The 10,823-nt window shown below is 47.3% G+C and overlaps 1 long non-coding RNA gene across 1 annotated transcript; it reads left to right on the top strand.

Annotated features, from left to right (window-relative positions):
- Positions 1–6,308: 6,308 nt before the first annotated feature.
- On the top strand, positions 6,309–8,142 carry LOC138916749 (uncharacterized). The gene is made up of 2 exons (XR_011424112.1): positions 6,309–6,568; positions 6,773–8,142. It is a non-coding gene; the product is annotated as an uncharacterized lncRNA (long non-coding RNA).
- Positions 8,143–10,823: the final 2,681 nt, after the last annotated feature.

Consider the following 10,823-nt stretch of genomic DNA (forward strand, 5'->3'; position numbering starts at 1 on the left):
TTGAAACCGCAGCTGGCTCTGCACCCTCCTCCCCAACACAAGAACCCAGCACACCCCTGCCTCCTGGTACGTTGTTGCTGGGGTCTCGTGCCATTTTGTTCCTCCGTCTCCACTTGTCCGAGCAGCAATGCTTTAGACCGACCCACTTGTGTCCCAGCCTCTCTGCTCACCACTGAATTCTTCAATCTTGTTCCTTCCTTCTGGGCTCAAGGTCCTTCTTCCTAAGGTGCTTCTGGAAGTTCTTTCAGCAAGGGTTTCTGAGTGGCAAATACTCAGAGCCTTTGTGGGAAGTGTCTTTGTCTTGCTCTCCATTTCCGTTGATGCTTTAGCTGGGTATGGTGTTCCAGGAAGCCCTTCCTTTCCTGTGGCACCTGAAGATGTCGTTTGCATGCAGTTGTTTTCAGAAATGGCCTTCTGTCCCCGACACTGCCCCCTGACCCCGACCCCTCACAAGCTGCTTCTGCTTTGTCTGAACCTTTGGTGGGGGGCCTCCAGATGGGAACCCTTCCAAGTACGAAGCTCTTGACACCTTATGCTGCCCCAGCTTCCTGGAGCCACTCCTCAGAGCTGCCCTCCGACACCCCCACATCACACAGCCTGCCTCTCTGCCCCATGTGGTCCTGCGGCCTCCTTCCTTCTCCATGGCTCAGCCCTGCCCTCCACCCACTCTCCTGCTCCCCGCCCCAGGCCCCCTTCCCATTTCTGACCCTCCACCTCCTACACAGCTTGGGCACTGCCCACCGCCTCTGCCCTGCCCAGCCACCAGCTCCCCTCACTGGACATCCGCAACCCTCCTGGGCGTTCTCTGGAAGAGACTTTCACTCCTTCCCGGTCCTGATGGCTGTTTCTAACGTGCAAGTCTGATTGGGCCACCCCCCTCAATAGCCTCTGTTTTCTTCCAGATAGTCAATCTCCATAACCTGACCAAGAGGCCTTCCATGATCTGCCTGTGTCTACCTCGTGGCTCCATCTCCGCCCCCCCCCCTCCCCAAACCAAGGGCTCCTTCCAAGTCTCCCCACAGGAATCATCTGTTGGGACAGATTTTTATCCACAAACAAGCATCATCAGATAAGCTAAAAGCAGAGAAATTGGTACATTGTCATACACCACAATCTGCTGTGGGTAAATGTGAAACTTTGGGGCTGAGTGAAACGCTGAACAACACGTGCTTTGTGAAGATTCTGTTGTATTTGGTTTTCCTCTCTGAATCAGGAGGCATTTTTTTTTTCTTGGTGAGGAAGATTGGCCCTGAACTAACATCTGTGCCAATCTTCCTCTATTTTTGTATGTGAGTCACCACCACAGCATGGCTGATAAGTGGTGTACATCTTTGCCCAGGAACTGAACCTGTGAAACCCGGGCTGCCACAGCAGAGTGCTCTGGATTTCACCACTATGCCATGGGGCCAGCCCCCAAATTCACATCTTTTAAGTGAATAGGTTGATGAGTTCTGACAAATGTGTGTACCTCTGTAACTGCCACTACAGTCAAGATATTTCAGGACTCTTCACTCTATTCCATTTCTCTATATGTTTATCCTTATGCCAGTACCACACTGTCCTGATTGCTATGATGCTGTGGAGTAAGTTTTGAAATCAGGAAGAGTGAGTCCTCCAACTGTGTTCTTCTTTTTCAAGATTGTTTTGGCACCTCTGAATCCCTTGCAATTCCATATGAATTTTAAAATCAACTTCCCAATTTCCACAAAGAAGCCACCTGGAATTCTGATCAGGATTGTGTTGAATCTGTAGATGAGTTTGGGGAGTATTGCCATCTTTTTTTTTTCCCTTCTCCCCAAAGTCCCCCAGTACATAGTTGTATATTCTAGTTGTAGGTCCTTCTGGCTCTGCTATGTGGGACGTCACCTCAGCATGGCCTGATGAGTGGTGCTAGGTCCACGCCCAGGATCCAAACCGGGGAAACCCCGGGCCACCCAAGCGGAGCACACAAACTTAACCACTCAGCCACAGGGCTGGCCCCATGCCATCTTAATATTAAGTTTTTAATTCCTGAACATGGAGTGTTTCCCCATTGACTTAGATCTTCTTTAATGTCTTTCAACAATGTTTTTGTAGTTTTCAGAGTATAAATTTTGCACTTTGTCAAATTTATTCCTAAATATTTTATCTTTTTGTGCTATTGTAAATGGAATTGTTTTCTTAATTTCATTTTCAGATTGTTCATTGCTAGAATATAGAAATAGAATTGATTTTTATATTGATCTTGTATCCTGCCACCTTGCTGGACTCCTTTATTAATTCTAATAGCTTTTTCCATGAATTCTTTAGGATTTTCTATTTATAAGGTCGTGTCATCTGCAAATAGAGACAGTTTTACTTCTTTCCTTCCAATCTGGATGCTTTTTATTTCTTCTTGTCTAATTTCCCTGGCTAGAACCTCCAGTACGATGTTGGATGGACATGGGAGGTGGATATCCTTGTCTGTTCCTGACCTTAGGATGAAAGCACCAGTCTTTTATCGCTGAGTCTGATGTTAGCTGTGGGTTTTCTGTAGATGCCCTTATCAGGTTAAAGAAGTTCCAGTCTATTCCTCGTTTATTGAGTGTTTATATCATTTAAGTGCGTTGGATTTTGTCAAATGCTTTTTCTGCATCTATTGAGATGGTCATGTGCTTTTTTGTTTTGTTTTTTATTACATTAATATGTTGGATTACATTAATCAATTATCAGGTGTTAAACCAACCTTGCATTCTTAGGATAAATCTCACTTGGTCATGGTATATAATTCTTTTCATATGTTGCTGGATTCGCTTTACTGGTTTGGGGATTTTTGTGTGCATATTCATAAGAGATTTTGGTCTGCAATTTTCTTGTGATGTCTTCAAGTTTTGGTATAGGGTAATATTGACCTGATAAAATGAGTTGGGAAGTGGCCCCTTCTTTTCTATTTTTTGGAAGTGTTTGTGAAGAAGTAGTATTAATTCTTCTTTAAATGTTTGGTAGAAGTCACCAGTGATGTCACTTGGGCCTGGACTTTTCTTTGTGTATAGTTTTTTTGATTTCTAATTCAATCTCTTTCCTTGTTATAGATCTATTCAGATTGTCTATTTCTTCTTGAGTTAGTTTTGGTAGTTTGTATCTTTCTAGGAATTTGTCCATTTCATCTAAGTTATCTAGTTTATTGGCATATAATTACTTATAGCATTCCTTTATAATCTTTTTTATTTCTATAAGGTCATTAGTAATGTCCCCTCTTTCAATTCTGATTCTAGAAATTTGAGTCTTCTCTCTTTTTTAGTTGGTCAACCTAGCTAAAGCTTTATTAATTTTACTGATATTTTCAAAGAACCAGCTTTTATAGATTTTTCTCTATTATTTTTCTATTTCATTAATTTCCATTCTTTTTTTAAATGACTTTTTTTTAGTTTCAGGTTTCGATATGACTTGATATTTGTGTATATTGCAAAATGATCACCACAATAGTCCACTTAACATCTGTCACCATAGTTACAAAGTTTTTTTTCTTGTGATGTGATGAGAACTTTGAAGATCCCCCTCCTAGCTACTTTCACATCTGCAATATGGTATTAGTAACTCTAGTCACCATGCTGTCATTACCTCCCATGACTTATTCATTTCACAACTTGAAATTTGTACCTTTGACCCTCTTCACCCATTTCCCCCACCCTCCAATTTCTACTCTTTATCATTTTCTTCCACTTGCTTTCAGTTTAGTTTTACGTTCTTTTTCCAGAGTTTTAAGGTAGAAGTTTAGGGTACTGATTTGAGATCTTTCTTCTTTTTTTTTTAAAAGATTTTATATTTTTGCTTTTTTCTCCTCAAAGCCCCCCAGTACATAGTTGTATATTCTTCGTTGTGGGTCCTTCTAGTTGTGGCATGTGGGACGCTGCCCCAGCGTGGTCTGATGAGCAGTGCCATGTCCGCGCCCAGGATTCGAACCAACGAAACTCTGGGCCACCTGCAGCGGAGTGAGAGAACTTAACCACTCGGCCACGGGGCCAGCTCCCACTTCCCTCTTTTTTAATATAAGCATTTACAGAGATAAATTTCCCTCTAAACACTGCTTTGGCTGCATCTCGTAAGTTTTGGTATGTTGTGTCTTCATTTTCATTCATCTCCAAGTATTGTCTGATTTCCCTTTTGATTTTCCTCCTTGACCTTGAAATTGCTTATCTAGGAGTATGTGGTTTTTAATTTCCACATATTTAGGTTTCCCAAATTTCTTCCTATAATTGATTTCTAATTTTAGTTGATTGTGTTCAGAGAACACACTTTGTATTATTCCTATACTTTTAAATTTGTTAAGGCTTATTTTTTGGCCTAGCATCGCATATGGTTACCCTGAACACTGTTCCATGTGTATTTGAGAAGAATGGATATTCTGCCCTGGTGGGTCTCCGTCACTTTCAAGGACTCTTGTGATTACATTGGCCCACCTGAATAATCTAGGATAATCTATTTTAAGGCCAATTAATTAATTAATTTATTTATTTATTTAGGAAGATTAGCCCTGAGCTAACATCTGCTGCCAATCCTCCTCTTTTTGCTGAGGAAGACTGGCCCTGAGCTAACATCCGTGCCCATCTTTCTCTACTTTATACGTGGGACGCCTCCCACAGCATGGCTTGCCAAGCAGTGCCATGTCCACACCCAGGATCCAAACCAGTGAACCCCGGGCCACCGAAGTGGAATGTGGGAACTTAACCGCTGTGCCACCTGGCCCGCCCCAAGGCCAGTTGATTATTGCACTTAATTTCATCTGCAACCTTAACTCTTCCTTCGTCATGTAACATATTCATGGGTTTTGAGAATTGGGTTATGGACACTTCTGTTTAGAGGTGTCATTACTCTGCCCACCACAATAGGCCAGAACCACACACAGCTTCATTTTTAGGCATCATATTTGCTAAAAAACAAAACAAAACAAACAACCATTTTTGGAAAGGCAATAGTTTGAAGGCAAAGTAACTTTTACCTTAAAGTTATTCTCATGTGTTCTTGCAGACATTGAAACATTTTCTTTAATTCTCAATATTTAGACTTAGGACAAAGCACAATTCAAATACTTTCCAAAATTACATTTGGTAAACTGCCGCATAAGATCCACCATTGTGTAATAGCAGCTTTTTCTGTTTCATGACTTAAATCTCATAAAATAAGTAGAACACAAATGACAGGTTTTATCCTATGGTAAGTCATCAAGAAACAAAGTGTAGACCATTAGAAAGTAGCTCTTGGGAATCTGCAGTGGCTGGAACAGCAATATTTTTCCCTGAAGTCTTTGGATCCCTGTTAGCTAAGCTTCAAGTTTCTATTTTTTCTTTATTCTTTAAAGATTGGCACCTGAGCTAAAAACTGTTGTCAATCTTTCTTTTTTTATGCTTTATCTCCCCCAATCCCCCCTGGTACGTAGTTGTATATCTTAGTTGCAGGTCCTTCCAGTTGTGGCATGAGGGATGCCACCTCAACGTGGCCTGACGAGTGGTGCCATGTCCGCGCCCAGGATCCGAACCAGAGAAACCCTGGGCCACCGCAGCGGAGCGCACAAACTTAACCACTCAGCCACGGGGCCAGCCCCAAGTTTCTATTTTACTGGAGGGAAAGATACCACTACAGGAGAAAGACAGTGAGAGGGAAGACTTCCCAAAACATACATACACAATACATACATTTATATTATGTATCTATAATGAAATTATATGTATATATTAATATACTGTATAAGTATGCATATATATATATATCATTTCCTGTTTGTAAAAGTAATTCACACCTGTGGGAGCTTTAAACATCACCTCACAGAAATAAATGTTATGTTGAACTATATGAAATTGCCAATATTTCACTATTTTTGACATACAAACAGCAATTTCATACTGTTCCATCCAATAGGAGAACGCCGTGCAGTCCCCATGTCCTGGAGGGAACGCTGGCATTGGTGTGCATTCTTCCAGGCTGGAGAGGGTGTCTGGGCAGGCTCATGGTTCGTGGAGTTATTACCACAATGATGTAACACGGATAATTTTGCAACCTGCTTTATAGAGCAAAGTCAATCCTAGCACACTGGTCGTGCTGCTTCCCCTCTCTGGAGGATCCGTTTCCTCATCTGTAAAAATGGAACTAGTGAGTCTGTGCCAGTTATTAATTTACTGCCTCTGGGCCCCAAAGTCATCATGTTTGCCTGCTCTGTGAAAATGGATCTGGGTCCTATAAATGTTTTTCCTTTGCTGGATGGCACAATGTTAGGTTTTGCCAATAGAGGGCGCTGAGGGCCATTTCTTAGTAAGAGGTTTGCGTCTGGTTTTGACGCGGTCCTCTCCTGGCCGCGGCTGCCCGGGGCTGCATGCTCTCCAGCTCAGCGCCGCCACGGGGCCGCTTTTCCAGCACAGGCTCCTGCGGCCCAGGTGGCCAGCGGCACCCAGCGGCAGCTGCTTCGCTCAGCACCCCACTCCCACTTGAAAGCAGTTGAGTGCCTCTTCCCCAGCACCCTAAAGGACAGCTTTCCAGCAAGTTCCATGGGGCCTGCGCAGCACTTCAGCAACTTCTCTACTACCCAGTGAGCCACGGCCATTCCCTCTCCAGCCAGGTCTGGATCTTAGGCCTGGGGCTGGACCCGGGGTCTTCCTTGCGGTGGGGGGGGGGGGGGGGGGGGGGGGGGCCGATATCTCAGCCTTAGCAGTGGGCTGCTCTTTACCTCTGCTATTCCTGTATTCTTTAGACTTCTCTTTACTTCTTACTAGCCAATCTTATTACTCCAACCCCCTCCTATACTAATAATTCTTTTTATTAGACTTTCCCTGTTCGGATTGCTTGGTGGTTTCTCTCAGACTGAAGCAGATCTCCCATATTTCTATGAGGATCAGAAGAGAGAATAGTGGAAGGGCAGCTCGCTCAGGCCCAGACATGCAGGGCGGACTCAGAAAACAGCTGTGATCTCCTCCTCCTCCTCCTCTTTTCTCCACTCAGTACCCACAGAGCAGCCTCTTTCTTATTGACTGTTGCCGTGGTTCCACAGTATGGACCGAGTTTTGAATCACTCCACTGCTGACGGGCGTTTGGATTATCCCACGATTCCACTATTATAGACAGTCCAGGATCCACATGACAGCTGTCATTTATCGAGCGCTCACCGTGTGCTACACGCTGGGACAACTGCGACATTAACACACGAATGCTCACAACGTGCAGTTGTGTGAGTTTCCTGTGGCTGCTGTCACAAGTCACCACAAACTTAGTGCTTTGAAGCAACACACACATTCTCTTAGAGTTCTGGAGGCCAGAAGCCTGAAAGGAAGGGATCCGCAGGGCTGCCTCCCTTCCGAGGGCTGCAGGGGAGAATCTGTCTTTTTCAGCTTCTGGAGGCCACCTGTGTTCCGTGGCTCGTGACCTCTTCCTCCCGTCACTCCACCCTCTTGCTCCCATCATCATACCTCCTACTACTCACTGTGATCCTCCTGCCTCCCTCTAACTAGGACCCTTGCGACTACATCGGGCCCACCCAGACAATCCAGGATAATCTCCCCATCTCAAGATCCTTAACTTAATCACAACAGCAAAGTCCCTTTTACTGTACAAAGTAACGTCTTCACGGGTTCCAGGGACTAAGTGGTGGACATCTGAGCGGACATCATTCAGCCTACACACCTATGGAGTGGATACTATTATTCCACCCATTTTACAGGTGAGAAAACGGAGGTGCAAGGAGAGCAAGTAACTTGCCCAAGGTCACACAGCTCCTAAGTGGCAGAGCTGGGATACAGGCGGTCTGGCTTCATAATCCGGGCTCTAACAACTACACAACTTTGCATAAATGTCTGCATACTTGAACGAGAGTTTGTGTAGGGCACGATTCGAGAAGCGGAATTCCTGGGGCAAAGAGTTTAACAGGTATCGCCAACTGGTCCTTCCGCACAGCTGTGCTGATAAATTCCCAGCAGCGGCACCTGAAATCTCAAGTCCCTCCTCGCCTCAGCTCTTGATGCGCTGAGGGCAATGTTACCTGAATACACAAAACCCAAGGATGTTTGACAACTTATCAATTTAGTAACTGAGAACATTTCTCTTTCATGAAAGGAGAGGAACATTACTCTCCTAATAATAATAATAAAAAAAAAATTGCAGTGGGAATAAAGAACATCAGTTTCCTGGAGAAAATAAAAACATTGGGTCGCCCTAACATATTTCAAGGCTGAAAATACTGTCCTGGTGCTGTCCAGGATTCCAGCTCTGTTTCCGCACGCTCTCCTTGTCGGATGTTCTCGTCTTCCGTGTCGTCTTCTGAAGGTCTCTGGTTAAGTCACTTCCATCACTGAGCCTTTCTGGTCACTCCCTCTTTATTTTGCATCCACACCACAAGTCTTGTTTGCAACCTCCTTTTCAAGGCCTTCCTTTTCCCTTCCCAGGGTGCTGTGTATATGCGGCCGAACACGTCTTCTAACCACAATGGCAAACACCTAGAAACTTTTATAGCCTTCATTTTGCAGACAGGGAAAAGGAGTGACATGATTTGCCCAAGATCCCAGAGAAATGGGATTCAAACCGAGGCATCTGCCCGCAGGTTCTGCCTGCTGGATATCCCGCTGTATCTCCTCTGGAGCCACTGGCTTCCTGGCGTCCCTGCAGACCCCATGCCCGCCTGCCCTGGGACATCCACAGATCGGATGGGGCTTGAAGGGCTGTTTGGACGCAACCTGGCTGGTGAGGGAGGCGGCCAGCAGCACAGTGGCTCAGGCCTGGCCACTTCCTACTGCATGAGTTTGCAGTGCCTCACTTTCCTCATGTGTAAGATGGAAACAACACTGGTCTCCTCGTGGGCAGTGATGAGGAGCTGGTATTATCCCCATTTTACAGTTGATGAAATGGAGGCTCACGTGTGAAGGCAGGGCAGGCGCAAGGTGAGAACTTGGGAAAGGGCTGCTGTCCCCTTGCTAAGACGGCAGCCTCTCTGCGCCGAGTTCCGCTCTAGAAGCAGCGTTAGTTAACAGAAGCGATGGGGCAGCTCCCTTTTCTGACTCTTCCTTTGTCACTGTGCTCTCTGGCGTGCTCTGGCCAGCCTGTCCTAGGCTTGGCGCCGACCTCCTGCCATTCTTCTGTGCGCTGGGGTCTCCCAGAGCTCCCCCAGCCCTTCCTGCACCCGTTTCCTCTCCAGGGGAGGTTCCGTGCACTGCACATGGCTACCATTTGGTATGTGCTAAGAGAATGTGCCACCAAGTAAATGCCACCACGTGAACCCTACGTTCTTAGACCCTCCCCTTCAAGTATGACTTCCACCCCACAGCGCCACCCCACCTAGCCTCTCCCTCTCCATGAACACGCAGCTCAGGCTCACCTCTTCAGTAGCATAAAGTTCTAGACTCTGTGTTCTGGGGTTCAAGACCTCTACTTGCTCCCTTCCAGTGACAGGATGCTCCCCACTCCACAATATTGCCAATTCCACATTCACAATGTTGTCACTGTCTTCCTATTGAAGCCATTCGGGAGCATCTGTAGTTGTTACTTCTATTCTGCCCCGAGCAGTGAACACCGTGTCTGATCCTCCCTCTGAGTGACTGTCCCACACAAGTCTCTGGACAAGGAAAGGGAGAGGAGGAGTCTCTGCTGAGTAGCTGTTCTGTGTCAGGTGAGGTGGAGGGCATCATTCACCCCAATTTATAGATGGGGGAACTGAGGCTCCCAGAGGGTAAGGTGAGTTCCCACAGCCAGTGAGAGGGGCTGAGCCATGAGTTGAACCCAGCTCTGCTGATTTTGGCGTCCCTGCCCTTGAATCTGCTCCCAAAGGCATTCCAACCAGACACTTCAGAATCAGTTCCAGGCTCTCACCCATGCTCTGTAGGGTGTGGCTGCAGGACTGTCCCCAGCCCTGGGTCCGCTGAGACCCTTCCTGCAGAGGGGCCAATGCCTGCCCAGCCCTTCCTAGATACTGGGCTCTGTCCAGCTAATGGGCTGAGTCCCCACCAGTATGACTGGCATTTGAACTACTGACCCTGCTTTGCCACTGATAGCCCCTATCTGTACAGGCTCTGGGGGGCCTAGGGGAGATGCTGGTCCTGTAGACCAGAGAGCCAGGTCTGCTGGGCCCAGGAGAGCAGGGGCCCCTCCTGGCCCTATGGCCTCCTCTGCACTTGCTCGGCTGTTCCTCCTTCACTCTTCTCCTTTCCCGGGGTCACTGCCTTTTCTCTCCCCAGGTCCCCTCCCTCTGCCTCAGGGTTCCTGAATCTCTTCTGGACCTTTGCTTCACTCTCCCCCTCCTCCCTTCTCAGGGGCTGCCTCCTTGTGCCTCTCCCCTTGTTACTCTGTCATTCCACCAACACTCATGCCCCACTGGATCCTGCAGGCGCTCACTGGCTGGTGGGAGAGAGCGTCTGTCTCGGGGACAATCGCCCTCCCGAAGCCTCCACCTCACTCCTCACTGCATCCCTTCTTGTCTGTCGACTTCCTCTTCAATCTGCCTCCCTATCTCTCCTCCTTGCCTCGGTTTCCCCATTCTCTGTCTCTTCTCAAGCTCTCATCCTCATAATAACGCAGGGAGGTGGACTCTATTACCAACCACATTTTAGAAATAAGGACACAGAGGCTCGGAGAGTTTCGGTGACCTGCCAGGGCCGCGCAGATGACAAGTGGAGGCGTCCAGCGAGTGCCCGCTCCTCCCGGCAGCTGGAGGAAGGTTGGATTCCGCGCTGCGGGCCGTCCTCAGGCCTCTGCTCCGCCCACCGCCCCGGGCCCAGCCCCACCAAGAGCACGCCCACCTCCCCGACCCCGCCCTCGCCCCGCCCCACCCCGGCACCTCTGCTCCGCCCACCGGTCTAGGCCCCGCCCTCGACACGCCTACCTGCCCCGCCCCC

Source organism: Equus caballus, chromosome 12 (genome assembly GCF_041296265.1).
Source record: "Equus caballus isolate H_3958 breed thoroughbred chromosome 12, TB-T2T, whole genome shotgun sequence".
NCBI lineage: Eukaryota > Metazoa > Chordata > Mammalia > Perissodactyla > Equidae > Equus > Equus caballus.